We start from the raw sequence: 16,905 nt of genomic DNA on the forward strand, positions 1-16,905 counted from the left end.
TCCTAAGGATGAGGTAACCTGGTTTTCAAAGCCTGCTACTCTTCCAAGTAGCCAGTTGTGTCGTATTGGGTAGGACTTGCTTTTTCCCAGCCCAAGTTTCCTCTTCTGACAGAACACATGCCTCACAGCTCTCTTACACTGTTGTTAGAAAGACGGAATTAGGGAACAGAATTGTCCATGCTTTGGAGGACAGGAAGATTTTGTTACATGAGTGCCAAGAATTCTTGAGGTAACTCAGTTAGGATTGGGCTTGACCGTGCATAAGCTCACATAAGCTCACATAAGCAGAAACTTGAACAAGAAGCTCACATAAGCAGAAACTTGAACAAGAAATGTGTCTCTCTCATGGAAAAGTATTCCAAAGGTTGGCAGTCCCAGACCATGATGATGGCTCCTGTCCGCACCACAACATGGTTCCTTTCTCAGGGTCACCTTGTGGTCCAAAACAGCCACTTGACAATCAGCCATCATTTGAAATTCCTGGCAGCATGAAGAAGAGAAGAGGGCAAGGGCAAAGTGGGCAAACCCAGCTGAGTCAGCACCCTTTAAAGAGTCTTCCTGGAAATCACACTCAACATTTCCAGAACTCAGTCACATGACGGCATCGAACTATAAAGGAGGCCAAGAAATGTCATCTTTCCTTAGACAGTACTTCCCCCGATGACACATGAGTTTTAGTCAAAGAAGAAAGTGAATACAGAGTAAGCAACTAGCAGGTGTTATTCCATGCATGTTCTAAAACTCTAAAGCCAGCCCTGCTCTATTAGTGAGCAAGATGCATTACATTGCCTTTGCCTCTTGGCCATCTGAGAATGGCCATATATACTTCCTAGGGACATTTTTCCCCCCACTACACAGCCAAAAACCTGAAAACTAACTACAGTCTGAGTTAGCCTTTCCTATTGCCACCTTAGCTTCTTTCTCCCTTAGCCTTCCACAGCTGGCAGCCAGTCCTCTTTGGTAAAAGTCAACATAAACAGGTGGTAATATTTCCCCCAGTTGTTTGTTCCCTTTCTCTAACTGCAGCATCTGCTGGATTAAAACAACACCAGGATAATCTTTTCCTAAAGGAGGGGAAATTGAAGCATTACTTGGCGGAAAAGCTCACAGCTACTTCCTGCCCTCTGAAAGAATTTCCTGCCTTGCAACTGAGAGTTCCAAGTCAAGGGCTTTTTCTTTGTTTCATTTATTTGCCTTTTGACACATAGCCTGCACTTAAGAAATATGCTTCACAGTATCTGTAGAAATAAACACTAGCTCACATGGCAGCTCATAAAGGGATAAAGATTGAGAGTTGGAGCAGGTGAAATGTTCCTGTCCAGTCATCCCCTCATCCAGAAACCATTTCAGTTTAGTTTTTATGGGAATGTGTGTCCACAGAGAGAAACTGTGCATAAATAATTCTAATGGGGCACCTTGTATTAAGAGCTTTAATAGAGGTAAATAATTTTTGGAGAGTAAAAGAATTGCTTGATCTCACCTGATGAGATGGTTTTTCTGTGATACCAAGAGGGTTGGCAATGGGGAATAGATCTGAGTCTTGAGGGATCAGCATCTTCACTAATAAAGCCTTTATCTGAAACATAAATGAAATATAAAAGTCCAACTGATAACCATCAGAGTTTTTCTAGTAGAGTTTGAGATAGCTGAAAATAAGAGTAGTTGGATTAATCGTAACTTCGATGAATGGTTTTGAAAGTGTGCTTTCAACTTAATAGGCCATTAAATCAAGTTGGTTAAAAGCATTTTTTTTTTTAATAAAATGAAGAGAAACTGTCAGAATGCACTACGTATAGTAAGGTAAGTACTATTTTGTGAAACTTTTTCCCCTTTTAGTTTATAGCGTGTGCTAGGTTAGAATGTATAATATATTTCTTTCCGAGGAGTCAAAATAAAGACAGTCCGTGACAGTTTCACTGCGTCTGAAATTGGAGGGAATTGCTGGGTTCCTGTTTCCTGAGCTTTGCAGTTTTCTACCGTGTAACTTTAGGCAAGTTGCTTAAACTAGTCGGTTTCCTCATCTGTTACACAGGGATATTTATAGTTTCTTTTGTGTAGATTTTATACGGGTTAAATTAGTTAATCCATGTAAAACTCTTAGTACCTATCACTGAATAAACACCTACATGTTAACTATAATATTTTGTGAAAGACTCCAGGGAAATGAGAACAACTGAACATACCATAGACCAAACACTCTGCTCTGCTTTTTGTATAAATTATGTCATTGAATTCTTCCCACAACCTTAAAGAGTAGGACTACTGTACCCACTTTGCAGGTAAGCAAATTAAGACTCAAAGATGATAAGCAGTTTGCACAGTTGTACACCTGGGAAGAGACAAAGGATTCATACCCAGATAGTTCTGACCCCACTTTCCTCTGTAGCCAGATTGTCTTAGAAGTATTTAAGGAGACTGCCATGAGTCCAAAGCAGCAGCATAGCATGGTGGGGCTGAGAACGAGAACTAGACCGAATCATCCAACGTTTGTTGAATGTCTTTCTTGTGTCAGGAGATATCCTAGGTCCCTGTCCCCATGGAGTTTATATATCCTGCTGGGGGGAAAGAGACTATAAACAAATAACCTAACAGACTCCCCTCAGCTAGTTGCCAAGACAAGATGAAATGCTACAAACTAAGATAGAGGAAAGGATTCTGTGAAAAAAGAAAGTTTCAAGACAGACCAGGTTGATTCCAAACAGCCAGCCCTGTAAGGATTTAGGGAATAGAAAGGCCAAAGTCCTGAGTCAGGGATGAGCTCTAGGATTTCAAGGAGGAAACCCATAAGGCTGAAACGGAGTAAATGAGAGGTGGAGTGGCTTTGAAGTTGCCCAGTAGGCAATAATGAGATCATGTTAGAGCCTTCTAAGGTGTGCTAAAGAGTTTAAATTGTATTCTAAGTGTAGTGTGAAGAGAGCTCTACACAAGTAAGTGACAGACCTGATTTATATTGTTCAAGCATCATTCTGGCTGCTGTGTACAGAACTGGGGAGGCAAGAGAAGAATCAGACCAATCAGAAGAAGATTGGCACAGGAATCCAGGGGAGAAGTGACAATAGCTTGGCCTAGAGAGCAGAAAAGAGCAGATGGGGGCACCTGGATGGGTCAGTGAGTTAAGCGTCTGACTCTTAATTTCGGCTCAGGTAATGGTCTCACAGTTCCTGAGTTCGAGCTCCAAGTCAGGCTCTGCACTGATAGCGCGGAGTTTGCTTGGGACTCTTTCTCTCCCTCTTTCTGCCCCTCCCCTGCCCACATGCAATCTCTTTCTCTCAAAATATATACATAAACTTTAAAAAAAAAAAAAGAATAACTGCCTAGATTTTTTTGGCTTGAGCAACTGGGTAGTGAATAGAAGTGCCATTGCCTAAGACATAAGGATTGAACATCATGGAGGAGAAAGCAAAAGTTCTGTGTAGGACCTGCTAAATCTGAGAGTCAACCAGCAGATTAGACCCTGTGCAAGACACTTACATCTCTCTGCTATCCATTAAAAATTTCCTTTCAGCTCTTAAAAGTCTGTGGTTCCTTCAGATTCTAACTTCAGATCAGTGTTTGCTAACATTCCTTCCAGCCTCAGTGCACACGCACATACGAAGATCCACTCGAGCTGTTGAACTATGAAATTAAGGAATGGTCTCCTTTTTAATTCTTCAAGCTCCTTAGGAAAAGAATTTTTCAAACCTTGCATTTGCATTTGTTAAAGTTTGGCGTAAAGTAGCTGAGTGTTCTAGGATATAAAAATCATACCGTAACCTGATGGTTAGAAAATCCTGGGGCAAGTAATGGAAAGCGTCTGCTTGAAAGAGACTTGGCCGATACATATTTGGCATCATTCAAAGAGGGGTAATGTGAGAAGACATCAGTGATACAGCCAAAAGGTTTATGGACTCAGCAAATGGGTTCCTGCCGGGGGTGCTTTGCTATCTTCAAGGATAGAAATTAACTAAGGCAGCTGGGTCCAGGCAGTGGAATGTAAGATGATAATCTATTGTTCTTGGGGCTGCTGGATTTTTTAACTGGACTGAATTTATCAAAAGAAGTTCTTGTTTTTAAGGACAAACTGGTGTGGTCCTTATGGATTTTACTCATCCCTTGGGAAAACAAATATATTTTTTTTAATGTTTTTATTTATTTTTGAAGGAGAGAGAGAGAAAGAGAGCACGAGCGGGGAGGAGGAGCAGAAAGAGGGAGACACAGAATCTGAAGCAGACTCCAGGCTCTGAGCTGTCAGCACAGAGCCCAACGTGGGGCTCGAACTCACGGACCATGAGATAATGACGTGAGCCGAAATCAGACGTTTAACCGGCTGAACCACCCAGGCGCCCCAAGGGAAAACAAATATTTTAAGTATAGTCATTCATTCGAACATTTTCCAAGTATATACTATGTGTTTTGGCTATAAAGTTGAGGACTTTCGTCTCCTCAAGAACTTCACGTTATAACAAAGAGTAAACACCAAGCTAACTACAAGAGGATCTGAGAAATTATCAAATGGCTGTAAGCAAACTGTTCTGGAATATATAAAGGAAGGATTCAATGGTTGTGCTTGGAAGAGGACAAAAAACTTTACCAAGATAACATTTTGAGGTAGGCCTTAAAGAAAGTACAGTTGAGGGGCACCTGGGTGGCTCCGTTGGTTAAGCATATGACTCTGGATTTCAGCTCAGGTCATGATCTCATAGTTTGTGAGTTCAAGCCCCACACGGGGCTCTGCACGGGCAGTGCGGAGACTGCTTGAGATTCTCTCTCCCTCTCTCTCTGCCCCTCCCCTGAGTGTTCTCTCTCTCTTTCTCTAAATAAATAAATAAATAAATAAATAAATAAATAAATAAACTTTAAAAAAATAGAGGGCCACCTGGGTGGCTCAGTTGGTTAAGCGTCCAACTTTAGCTCAGGTCATGATCTCACGGTTTCTGTGAGTTTGAGCCCCACACTGGGCTCTGTGCTTCAGATCCTTTGTGCCCCCCTCTCTCTGCCCCTCCCCCACTCGTGTTATCTCTCTCAAATAAACATTATAAATAAATAAATAGATAAATAAATGGAAAGTACAATTGACCCTTGAACAACATAGGTTTGAACTGTGTGGATTTTTTTCAATAAATACAGTACAGTACAGTAAATGTATTTTCTCTTCCTTATGATTTTCTTAACATTTTCTTTTCTCTGGCTTACTTGATTATAACAATATAGTGTATATTATATATAACATACAAAATGTGTTAATTGACTATTTGTGTTATCGGTAAGGCTTCCAGTAGGCTAATAGTAGGCTATCAGTAAAGTTTTTGGGAAGTCACAGTGGATTTTCAACTGCACAGGGGCAGCGGGTCGGGGCGGCGCGGGGGGGGGGGGCGCGGAGAGGGTGCCTCTAACCCCTGGCATTGTTCAAGGGTCAGCTGTAGTTCTTTAAAAAAAGCTAAAAATAGAACTGGAGCTATGAGTGCATTTTTGCTGTACTCAAGTAATTCTTGGAACACAAATCCAGGGTATTGATTTAAAAAATAAATAAAAATGGAAAGTTTTTTAAGTTTATTAATTTTTGAGAAAGAGAGAGCACAGGCTAGGGAGGGGCAGAGAGACAGGGGGAAACAAAGAATCCGAAACAGGCTCCAGGCTCCTAGCTGTTCGTGTAAAGCCTGACCTGGGGCTGAAGCCCACAAACCATGAGATCATGACCTGAGCCGAAGTCAGACACTTAACCAACTGAAGCACCCAGGTGACCCTGCCACAAACCCTTTTGGCAATCTTGTGAAGGCTGTGAGTGCTTCTCAAAATAATGTTTTTAAGTGCAGAAGCTGAAATACATAGGATTACTAAGGAAATTAACTATATTGAAATCTAGCTGTCAGAATATTAAAAATGAGTTACATAGGAATATTTGTATTTCTTTTTTTAATGTTTATTTATTTTTGAGAGAGAGAGAGAGAGTATGAGTGGGGTAGAAGCAGAGGTGTGGGGAAACAGAGGATCTGAAGCAGGCTCTGCACTGACAGCAGTGAGCCAGATGCAGGGCTCGAACTCATGAGCTGTGAGATCTGAGCTGAAGCCAGACGCTCAACCCAAGCACCCCAGAATATTTGTATTTCTTAATAAAGGATTAAATAATATAATCTAGCAGCAGCTCTAATAACTACCGTAACTTTAAAACACTAATGGCCAGAAATTGTATTTCAATATCTGCAACAGCTGTAATGTGATGTAAAAACATATGTGATTCTGTTGGGGGCAAACTCACAGGTCCTGCTGGGGTTTGTTGCCCACATTTAAAATCAAAGTGCACAATTTCAGTTAGAGGTTTATGAAAGTCAAGAAGCATTTCCCCCTGTTCATGTTTGCAGTTCTTAGTCCTTGCTGGACTCCTGAATTCAAAGCAGTAAGGAGAGAGGCTGATTAGGAAACTGTTAAAACACTCAGGCCAAAAGTAAGAAGAGTCTGTAGTAGAAATGGTGAAGGAGCAGATTAGAGAGACATTTGGGAATTTGACTCGGTTTCTCCCAACCCTCAGTGAGGGACTCCTCAAAGAGGAATTTGGGAGTAACATGGGGTCTGGCCAGACAGGTTCATCAGGAAGGCATAAACCTTTAAAGTAGCATCATACCCCCTCTCAGCAGCTGCCCAGATTGCAGTATAATTTCATTAAGTAGTTCAGCCTATATTTACTACCCTCCGTGGCAGGCTCAACAGAACAGAATGGTTCTTGCTTTTGCGGACCTTACAGTCTAGTGGAGGAAACATGAATAAGAAAAGCTGAGTCCATAGGATATTAACTGCGGGGATCAAATGCAGGAAGAGAGTGGTGGTTCTCGAGAGTGTGCTGGCAGGGAGTAGGGACCTGTTTTAGACTGTGGGGTCAGGGAAAGCCTCTCTAGGAAGTGACCCTCAAGATGGGACTTGAAAAAAGAAGGGATGGGAGGAGAGGATGCCATGAAGCTCAGTGGGCAGTAGAATGGACAAGATGAGTGACAGCTAGAGGTGGGAAGGAGGGAGGAGAGAGAGCAGCTGTGCAGGAATCTCAAACAGATCCATAGGGGCGCCATTTCTTGGGATGGAAAGCCTGGGGGAGGAGCAGACTGGAACAGGCAGGAGTGTCCACAAATCAGAGGTCTTTGCGGCCACGTTCAGTTCAGATGCAGGAGGGTAGGTGTTAAATAAGTATTTATATTGACAATTCTAAAGCTTAAAAGATAGGTCTGGACTTGAGGTGACATTTACTAAAGACCCGTAAGGAGGCCCTAGTGTCAGCCCCTTCCTCTCAGATTCTGGCACTGCTCTACAGGCAAAAAGTCACACCATCCTGACTAAAGATTTCACTCTTTGATCCTTGACCCTCCTATCAACTTTGACTATTCTTTGGTTCTGCCCATGACACCAGAACAGCATCTGGACCCACGTGCCACTTTCTGGTTGGCTTAAATCAGGCAGTATCTCTAAAGGTGTTCAGAGCATTTAACTAGTACAGGTTTCTTGCATGGGATTTCTGCAGGGGGAGCTTTGCATCTGTAAAGATGCTAAACATCCACATGGCTTACAGTGAAATATTGTCTGTATATCATGGCTGAGTTTATAGCAAGTATGACTGGCATATTTACTGATTGTTTCTCAGAACTGGATGAAAATAACAGGACCGATCAAGTGAATTGCAACAACTAAACATGCTAACGACACAGGGGAAAGGGCTGTAAATTTTAGAAAATTGTAAATTGTGATTATGCCGAGAAGAGGATTCACTGTAGACTGAAGATCTGACCCCAGCTAAATGGGGCCAAGATTAATCATGTCTTGGTCTTATACATAAGCCAAAGGATCTTTTCTAAAGATCATGCCTATTAAAGCCGTAGAGACTTTTCTGCAGGTAATACCATAATGAGCTCCAGGCATTTAATGAGAGACAAGTGCTACTGTTGAAAGGGGTAACCTTCAGCATCTCATTTGGGAACCAAGTGGGGCCTGCTTGCTCTGCAAAATGAGGCCCCAATTCAGTCCAAGAGATGAAGAAGACGTTCACAATTTTAGATGCTCTGGTGCAGGCAAAAGTGAAATCATGTAAGAAGGAGCAAGGCACTGACTCCAGGCTGCAGGCCCAGAGGCTTCTAAAGGCAGTAAAATAAAAACAGCATTAAGGAACAAAACAGCCTAAGGAGCTTGATGGAGTTTCCCAAAAACCTCTGGAGGAATACACAGCATTCTGAGGGGAGGAGACTTGGCTTCCTTCACTGTCACAATGGCTGGCTCAGATGAAGGTAATTGCCTGGCCAAAAAAACCTCACCAGTGTGAAAGAGAAAGTGTCATCTCACCCCGTCCCTTGCTTTCCAAGCCCCCAGAAGTCTCTCGTGTTAAGATTTATGTTAAGCTGTGTCTGCTCTCACTTTGATATGCAATAGGAAAAGTGCCAGGATACAAGTCTGAACCTCCTTCCCCCAAACTGTCACAGGATATTGTCTCCCGCCCTGGACCTCACTGTGAAGTCCTGCCCCACTTGCTGCTTCTGGCTTCCTCTCGCAATCCCAGGATTGCAGGGTCTCGAGGTGGAAACCCTTTGGATGCCAGAGCCATGGGCCATGCCTTTCTGGGTAGGAGCAAGGGGAACTTCCAGCAACCCCCGGATGTCCCTTTCTTAAACCTGCCGCAGCACAAAACAAGCCAGTTCCTTGTGTTCTTGGATATAAATATTGATTCTAGGTGATGTTAACATTCTGTTCATAAAAGAATGTAATGCGTTTCTCCAACACCATATTAGACTGATGTGTTGTTTGGCCAAGAGAAGTACAGATTGCTGGCTTCTGCGGGGAAAATGTGGACATTTAAATGCATGCGGCTTGTAGAAGTCTAGGGAGCATTCTGGGAATAGCAACCAGGTCCCTTCCCTGGCTCCAGCTCTGCCTTCCTCCGGGCAGTCTCTCCTCTCCCAGCTCCATTGTTTGCATATGTCATTGGCATTTCTAATCGCTTGTAATTTGGGAATGCTTTCTTAGAATTAGATCTTGTTTCTCAAGGACCTGGAAATGTGGGCATTTGCTCTCCTCAGGAGGCCCACAGGGGCAAGGCCAAACATTCTTAGCTTTCTTCCCCTGGGGGAAAGATCTGGGAGGTCCTGCTCTTCTGTTTTCTTTTCCCCCCTCCACGTGGGAGGGAAGGGCAAAGGCTTCAGACCAGAGGTGGTCCCTCCAAGCATTCCACCCAGGCTGAACCGAGCCCAAGACTCCAATGTGCAGGCTGCTCTGGCAAGGCAAATTCCCCACATTCCACCAGTGCTCTTGAGGGAGAAACTGAACTAATGAGAAAGTGGAATTCTTGATGTGTATGCTTGCTTGCTCACTCGGTGCCAGCACATCTCACACGGACAGATCCTTGTCCAACATTTCGTAAGAGTGGAAGAGCCCATTTCCAGATGTGTGGGAGCGCCGCCTGTGACAGTAAGCTGTCGGGAGAGCCAGCGCCCTCTGCTGTCCCGGCCAGGAAGCACCATGACAATTGGGAGGGACCTGGGGGCTCGAGAAAGCCTGCAGCTCTGTTAAAATCCACAGCCGACCCGCGCTGGTGTGAAGAGGGCCTGAAGCTCCTGCCTATTCAAACGTTGAATCTGCAAGGGGCTGGCTTCCCTCCGTCTAGCTGGCTCTCTTTATGTTTCGTGGTTGTGAGCGAGCCAGAAATGAAGAGGATTTATAATGAAACCCCAGCCTCCTACAGCATCCGCTGGTCCTGTTCCGGAGAAGGTGAGGAACAGTGGTGCTGCTCCTGCCCGTGAACCTGGCCAGCAGGCCCAGGCGAGGCGAGACAATGAGGGCAGCTTGCCCAAGAAGAGACCTCCCGCCTCCGATCAGCAGTCCTCTGGCCACGCCCTTGCCCAAGAATGCAGCTTCCCGAGGCCTTGCTGGCTCCCAAGGCTTCCAGCCCAGGGGAAGTTGCAACTGCTCCCACTCAGGCATACTGGCATCTCTGAGGGGCCTCCGGAGCTGGCACAGCCAAGAGAGACGGGCTCAGTTTGCAAGCTGAGACCGAGCTGCCGCCTCCTCTGCTCACCTCCTGCCAAGGCAGCAACACGGCAGTGGGTCCCAGGCTGGGGGTCCAGGGTCGGGTTTGCTGCTGCAGCGGGGAGAGAGAGACAGAGAGCGAGGGTTGGTGAAAGATGAGGTGGACGCATGGGGGTGGGGGGGAGGGTTGTAGGGAGGCTGGTGAACCAAACTGCTTGGACAAACTTGCAGTTTTGCAAAAAGGCACAAAACAATCAGTTTTGGGTTTTTCGGAAGGTTTTTAATTTATTTATTTATTTTACTTATTTGTTTATTTTTTTTTTGTAAACCGATCTCCTCCCTGCTGGGAGAAGAAAAACCCAACCCGACAAACAAACCCCCTAACAATGCCCTTCTCTCTCTGGGACCAATTTCCAGACTGCACAGCAGTCCTGACAAGGTCAACCAGCCGGAGCTGTAAGCAGAAGATCTTTATCTATATGGGAAATAGGAAAATCATTTGACTGATAAAAGGAAATACAATAAATAGCATCTAAATTCCTGGCTGCATTCCCCCGGGGCCCCTCCTCTGCTGGAGAAAGTGTGCAGGGCAGGAATACATGTGCTGCTCCAGCATGTTTAAAAATAGCATACAGCACACAGCCCTTTCTTACCTTCCAGAAAGACTTCATTACCGGATCCTCAGCCCTGAGCCTGCAGAGCTGCTGCTGGCGCTTCCTTCTCCCTGTGCTGGATTTTTCTTTTTTGAAAGTGTTAAGGCAGCGTGCGTGATACATTTTACTCACGGGCCAGCTCCTGCTCAGCTAGTTTCAATCTAGGCACGTCTGAAGCTCACGTAGAAAGTCCATTGTATTTAATGGGGTGTTAACTCTGTTTATTCTCTGGGACTTGTGCAGTAATTTTATACTCCTGCAAAACTAGCAACTTGAACCTGAAGTGGTACCTCTCTCGGCATCCCCACCCCAGAGGACCGCAGTCCCCAGGCACCTCTGGCCCTCACCACCAGCCTCCCGCCAGCTCAGGTGGCCAAAAACAGCCCACAGAGGTTAGAGCAGGGAGACCTGGGGCTCGCAGCTGCCGCTGCCGCTTGCTGGCACTGGTGTGATGGGAGGCAGGTCTCTCCATCTCTTGGAGACTCATTTTCCTCAGCTGTAAAATGCGGATTTCACTGGGCGCTGCACACCTTGGAGGGCTGTTGACATAGAACAATGACATCGTGGAAAAACATTTAGCTGGGTTCCACCAAGACCTCCACTGTATAATTCCCAACCAGGCCACTTCTGTATCCCCTCAATAGTTAGGTCACATCTCCAGACCATTTCTCCCCTAAAACCGGGGTGTCCGGACTGTGAAGTCCACTGATAAGGCTGTGTCTTCACTACACAGCTGGTATTGTCTAATTCCATGACTCTTTCTGCATTTACTGCTGGGCATTCTCCCCTTAGGAAGCAGCTTTATTCACAGCGCCTGGCCTGTACTGAATACAGAAAAGACTAGGTGCTCCCTTCTAGCTCTGAATCTCTGGGTCTGAATCAAAATAGCTGAAGCCCATGCAGTTTCTAATAGACTATATAAAGTTCTGTGTGAACCATATCTTGGATTATTCCCACCTGGCCTAAACCTGGATTCTTAGGGACCTTCCAGAGTCTCCCTCTCCCTGCCCCCACCTCATACACCATCTGGACTCTTGGCATTCCCTCTCCATGAGCTAGGCTGTCCTTCCTGCATCCACAGCTCAGGTCTGAGTCCCCGGGCCCCTCCTCTCTGGAGTTCCTGATCTCTGGTTCCAACTCCCTCAGGCCCTCCCCATCTGGCATTCTGTGGAATCCTCAAACTCAATTTGTCCAAAATGATAGAGTCTCCCCACACCCACAGTTTCTCTTGTATCTGCCAGTTCAGTTAAGAGGTCCACTGGCCAGTCAAGCAGAAGAAACTGAAATCATTCTGCTTGCTTCTCCCTTCTTCTTCACCCTCTTCCCTGCTCTGCCCCCACATCCCCTTACTCATAGAATACCCCAGATTCAGCCATCCCCAGACCAGACCTTTGCAAGGCCCTCAGCATTCAGCTCCCCCCTAAGCTCCAACAATAGCTCCTTCGTTTCTTTTTCTTCTTTATTAACTAGTCCTGCAGTAGCTCTTACCTGGCCTTGGTAGCTCCGGTCTCCCCTTTGTCCTATCCCTAGCGCCCCCATCTGTCCAGCACACCACTACATGAGCAATCTTTCTAGAATGCAAGTCTAAACTTGCAACTATCACTGTATTTAAATAATCATCCTGGCAGTTGCTTTTGCTTTTATTGTCTCACTTAAGCCTTCTGATAATTCCATATGATAAGCATTATCCTCCCCATTTTAGAGTTGAAACTGAGATTTGCGAGGTTAAAGGGCCCAAGGCTATGCAGCTATTACACCTTGCAAAATCAGAGTTTGAACCCAGGTCTATCTTATACTGCAAATCCACATTCAAAGGGGTGGCTAGCTCGGTGCCTGGCACATAGCAGGTAGACCACTGTTTTTTCCCTTTCATTCCCCCTTTTTACAAACTGCAGTCTCTTGAACACAGTACAAAGGACTATTTCAACATGGCTGGCTAACGTCTCCAAAAGTGTCTCCTGCCACTCCCTGCGTCTCATCATTGCCACCACCTGTCAGGCCATGTCAGATCACTTGCTGTCCCCCAGACCTCCTGTTCCTTCCTAACTCTGCTGTTTTGAAATCCTCTTTCCCACTGCTCAGCAGGCCTTTTCTTTCTTGATCCTTCCTCATCTGTATGCACAGGCCAGGTAGCACGTCCTCGGGGTTGCTTTTTCTGATCCCCAAACACAGAATTCATGGTTCCAGTGTTCCTTGTTGTTTTATGCTTGTTTGGATGCAGATCATATTTAGGAGTGTGGTTATTCAGACCTCGTCCCTTCCCATCTTGGTATCCTCAGTGCCTGGCATTGTGCCTGGGACAGAGTAGGCACAAAATAGGAGTCTATGGAGTTTCATTCAATCTCTCATCCTTCCCTATGACTAATGCTTAATTTCATCCCTTTTGCAAAGGTTAGAATGTCTCCTAAGAATTGTTTCTATCACCTCCGCTCTCTGATTTCCACACCCACCTCCACATTGATCTGCTCTTGCCAAAGTCACCAGAGACCTGCCCGTGACCGGATCCCCAGACACGCTCCGTGCTCACCCTCAACCGCTCTCAGCAGCACTGGGTGCACTGGCCACTGGCTCCTTCTGCAGTCAGTCTTTCCCCTTGGCTTCTGGCATCCCAGTCTGCTGTTTCCTCTTGCCTCTCCAGGCTCTGCTGGTCCTTAGCTGACCCCCAGAAACAGAGTGCCACAGGGCTCCATCCTTGGCTTCATTCTCTTCCCTCTCTACATTCCTTTCCTGAATGGGCTTGTCGATTCCTGTGGTTTAAAATACTACCTTCATCTTCAGCTCTCGGCTCCAGATTCAAATATTTAACAACCTATGTGATTTCATTGAATCACTTAGCTGATTCTTAGGGTATTTAGTGCTTTCAAAGGCTAACAATGATTCTGTTTTTAACCCCAAACCTTTCCTCCCTCAGTCCTGCCCCTTTCAGTAAAAGGTGCAAGATCATGGACCCCCTTCCTGGGATCTTGGGAGCAACTTATCTAGGAAGAAAGTGTCTTGGAAGTCATGGTTTCCTACATCTGACTTGGGTTTGGAAAAAGACCAGAGTCCTTAACCTGGTATCCAATGGCCACATGATCTCGCCCCAGCCTACCTTTTATCCTGCCCCTAGACCAGAAATGGGCAAATTATGGCCCACAAGCCAAATCTGTCCCACCACAAGGTTTTGTACAGCCTATAAGCAAAGAATGATTTTTATATCATTAAGTGGTTGGGGGAAAATCAAGAGAAGAATAATATTTTGTGATACATGAAAATTATATGAAGTTCAAATTTCAAAGTGAATTGGAGCATGGCCATGTATCTTGGTATACTTGTTATCTATGGTTGCTTTCCAGCTACAATGGTGCTGTTGGAACAGAGAACCCATGACCTGCAAAGCCAAAAATACTTACTCTCTGGACTTCTACAGAAAAAGACTTCTGGCCTCTTACTATGGTCTGAATGCTTATGTCCGTCCAAATTCATACGTTGAAATTCTAACTCCCCATTCGATGATATTAGAAAGTGGGGACTTTGGGAGGTAATTAGGTCATGAGAGTGGAGCCCTCATGAATGGGATTAGTGTCTTTATAAAAGAGACTCCAGAGAAGATCCCTCATCCCTTCTCCCATGTGTGGATACAGTGAAAAAGCACCATTTATGAATCAGGAAGCTGGCTTTCGTCAGACACAGAATCTGCCAGTGGTTTGATCTTGAACTTTCCAATCTCCAAAACTGTGAAATAAATTTCTGTTGTTTATAAGCCACCTAGTCTGTGGAATTTTGTGAAAGCAGCCCCAATAGATTAAGACACCCTTGTTCTAGATGATTCAAGCTGTCCCCTGGCTCTTAAACACACTTTGTAAATTTCCAGTTTTGCACTCATTGCTCTCTGTTCCTCTCAAATCCTACTTGCCTTCAGGCTTTTCCAATACAGCATCTTCTAGAATCTTCCATGTCTGCTTCACCCAAAAACTTCTCATTCTTCTCTTAACTCCTCTAGTAATACATAACATCAGTGGACTTCATACCCAGGGCCTTGTACTCACTATTAGCTTCTCTGGAGCATAGGTCATGTGTCCCTTCCAGACTGGGAGCAAGATAAAGACTGGTCAGTATCTTCCTCTTGCATCTGGGACTCAGCACAAGGCCTAGCAACACAACACAAGGTCTGTAAGTGTTTAGAAAGTCAGTGTCGATATACTCTTTTCTGATGGTCTCATCTGTCCTGACATCTTCTATTTAAGTCTGAAAAAGAGCTGTCCACTTATTTTTTAAAAATTTTTTAAAGTTTATTCGTTATTGAGAGACAGAGAGAGACGGAGCATGAGCGTGGGAGAGACAGAGAGAAGGGGAGACACAGAATCTGAAGCAGGCTCCAGGCTCTGAACTATCAGCACAGAGCCCGACGTGGGGCTCGAACTCACGAGCTGTGAGATCATGACCTGAGCCGAAGTCAGACACTTAACCGACTGAGCCACCCAGGCACCCCTAGAGCTGTCCATTTCTTTACTTGGGGATTTTATTTTAAGGAAGATGTACATTTTATCTACGCTCCCTCAAGTATATCTCTGTGTGGTGTTGGGTGTTGAAGACAGTGCTAGTGGCCGGAGGGGGTGGGGACCAGGGGTGGGGGTGGGGCCATGAGGTGGAGCAGGCCCCCAGCCCCAATCCCAGCACAGCTACCTACCATCCATTTATTTTGCTATTTCACCTCTCCTTCATCCGTTCCGTCTTAAAATGGAGTGAAAATTGGATATCTGTGTGAACAGAGAATTCCCAGAAGTCCTTTCTACTCCAAAACATAAGGATCTTGTTTTTCCTAAAAGCCCTCGGTGTGGTGAAAATTCCCAAGCTCACATGCCAGGAGACGCAGTCGTGTCAGCCTGAGCCAGTCCTGCTCGAGCACCAGCCTTATGAGGCTCTCCCTGCTCAGTCCTCATTTTACAGCACAGCCCCTCTGAGGGCAGACATTATTGTCTCCATTTGGAGGCAGGAGATGACACCCAAGGAGGATTTACCCGAGCAGGGCCAGCTTGTCATCCTATTCCAGGAGTGTCAGTCACACTGCAGCCTGTGTGTGTGGTGCTACCTGGGATCCTTACACGGGAGCAAATCTTCAACTTTAATGTTGGAATCACCTCGGGATCTTGTTAAAACAGATTTTGATTCAGTCAGTCTGAGGTGGGACCCAAGTTCTGTATTTTTAACAAGCTCCCAAGTGATATGGATGCTGCTGGTCTCCAAACCCCACTTTGAATAGCAAAGTAGTGCACAACTTGTGCAGCTGTACATGGCAGCCCTGACAAACACCAACTCAAAAGCGGCAGAGCCAGGACTTAAATTCAGGTCTTTTGACTTAAAGTACAGTGTACTTTATGCTAAGCCGGGACTTCACAAAAAGCACCTCCACTCAGGGCACATGGGTCCGTGGCGATCTAGAGAAAATTTCAATAAAGAAAGACTTACTAAAGAAAAACTAAGTCCTGCCCTGGTGGCCAGGGCCCTTTGGAACAGGCATAGGTAGATGTCTGCATAGGTATGTGAGCCCTGTGGGAACAAGAAGAAGCTAAGGGACCACACACCCAGCCTAATGGCCATCTGGGGCCAGGAGGAATGAGGAAAGGCAGCTGGGCTGTCGGTTCTGCAGATTCTAGGGCAGCTAATGAGCAGGGCGTCCTTCCGTGCAGGTGCCGAGAAGTGGGATGAGGCCTGCAAGGAGAGAAAGGCGCTGAGCTGCAGCCTGGGAGGCCTCATTCCCTGGATTCCCCCTGCTGCGGCCGAGCTGGCTCAGGGCCCGTTTCTGTTTGCTTGGAATAGTCTGACATTTTGCAAGGAACCCTTTGCACATGGGTGCTTCCTCTGGCCTCTCACAGGTAATTGCCCGAGAGGCACGGGTGCTCCCCACTGGGGCTGGAGTCGCAGTTGGGAAAATAAACATGACATAGTATCCTGGGAAAAGCTTTGTAAACTACAGAGAGCTGTGCAAATGCCAGGAGTCACAGGTGCAAGTGGGCCTGCAGTGAGGTGCCGTGCTGGAGGGGCATCAGACAACGATGGTGGAAGAAGGGTTTCTGGGGGAAAAGCCTTGGAGGCCTCCGGGCAAACTGGCAGCAGAGAACTGAGTGTGCAGAGGAGGGGGCAGGGGAAGCAGCTAACCTGCAGGTGGGGTTAAAGCAGGGGTTAAATGCCAGCCTGCCACTCACCAGCTTCAGGCAAGGATCTGCGGTTCTGAAAGCCTCCATTGGCTTGTGTGTGGACAGGGGCAATGAAGCAATAGAGGCTGGAACACTTCTGCCTG

General features: G+C 45.8%; 1 long non-coding RNA gene across 1 annotated transcript; it reads right to left on the reverse strand.

Moving 5' to 3' along the window:
- Positions 1–6,013: 6,013 nt before the first annotated feature.
- On the reverse strand, positions 6,014–14,922 carry LOC111560797. The gene is made up of 3 exons (XR_002742848.2): positions 14,654–14,922; positions 10,626–11,164; positions 6,014–10,084 (listed from the first exon to the last, which is right to left on the reverse strand). It is a non-coding gene; the product is annotated as an uncharacterized LOC111560797 (long non-coding RNA).
- Between the last annotated feature and the right edge of the window lie 1,983 nt (positions 14,923–16,905).

The sequence above is a fragment of the Felis catus genome, chromosome B3, assembly GCF_018350175.1.
Source record: "Felis catus isolate Fca126 chromosome B3, F.catus_Fca126_mat1.0, whole genome shotgun sequence".
Taxonomy (NCBI): domain Eukaryota; kingdom Metazoa; phylum Chordata; class Mammalia; order Carnivora; family Felidae; genus Felis; species Felis catus.